Below are 1,472 nucleotides of genomic sequence, written 5' to 3' on the forward strand. Positions count from 1 at the left end.
GTCCTAGAAAAATTAGATCTAATTGATATGTGGAGAAAAATAAATAGGGACAAAAAGGAATACACCTTCTTTTCAGCTGCACACGGCACATTCACAAAGATTGACCATGTTATAGGGCATAGAATCATTGCAAACAAATGCAAAAGAGCAGAAATAATAAATGTAACCTTCTCAGATCATAATGCAATAAAAATAATAATTAGTAAGGGCACCTGGACAGGAAAATCAAAAACTAATTGGAAATTAAATAATATGATTCTCCAAAACCAATTTGTCAAAGAAGGAATCATAGAAACAATCAATAATTTCATTGAAGAAAATGACAATGATGAGACATCCTACCAAACTCTGTGGGATGCGGCCAAGGCAGTACTCAGGGGGAAATTTATATCCTTGAGTGCATATATTAACAAATTAGGGAGGGCAGAGATTAATGAATTGGGCATGCAACTCAAAAAATTAGAAAGCGAGCAAATTAAAAATCCCAAGATGGAAACTAAGTTAGAAATACTAAAAATCAAGGGAGAAATTAATAAAATCGAAAGTAAAAGAACTATTGAATTAATAAATAAGACTAGAAGCTGGTACTTTGAAAAAACAGATAAAATAGACAAAGTACTAGTCAATCTAATAAAAAAAAGGAAAGAAGAAAACCAAATTGACAGTATCAAAGATGAAAAGGGAAACCTCACCTCTAATGAAGAGGAAATTAAGGCAATCATTAAAAACTATTTTCCCCAATTATATGGCAGTAAATATAACAATTTAGGAGATATGGATGAATATTTACAAAAATATAAACTGCCTAGATTAACAGCAGAAGAAATAGGATACCTAAATAATCCCATATCAGAAAAAGAAATTGAACAAGCCATCAAAGAACTCCCTAGGAAAAAATCGCCAGGGCCTGATGGATTCACAAGTGAATTCTATCAGACATTCAAAGAGCAACTAATCCCAATACTATACAAATCATTTGATATGATAAGCAAAGGAGTCCTACCAAATTCCTTTTATGACACAAATATGGTACTGATTCCGAAGCCAGGGAGATCAAAAACAGAGAAAGAAAACTACAGACCAATCTCCCTAATGAACATAGATGCAAAAATCTTAAATAGAATACTAGCAAAGAGACTCCAGCAAGTAATTAAGAAAATCATTCACCACGATCAGGTGGGATTTATACCAGGAATGCAAGGTTGGTTCAACATTAGGAAAACCATCCACATAATTGACCATATCAATAGTCTAACAAACAAAAATCACATGATCATCTCAATAGATGCTGAAAAAGCCTTTGACAAAATACAGCATCCATTCCTATTGAAAACACTGAAAAGTATAGGAATAGAAGGACCTTTCCTAAAAATAATAAACAGTATATACCTAAAACCATCAACAAACATCATATGCAATGGGGATAAATTAGAAGCCTTCCCAATAAGATCAGGAGTAAAACTAGGATGCCC

The sequence above is a fragment of the Gracilinanus agilis genome, chromosome 2 (assembly GCF_016433145.1).
Source record: "Gracilinanus agilis isolate LMUSP501 chromosome 2, AgileGrace, whole genome shotgun sequence".
Taxonomy (NCBI): Eukaryota; Metazoa; Chordata; class Mammalia; order Didelphimorphia; family Didelphidae; genus Gracilinanus; species Gracilinanus agilis.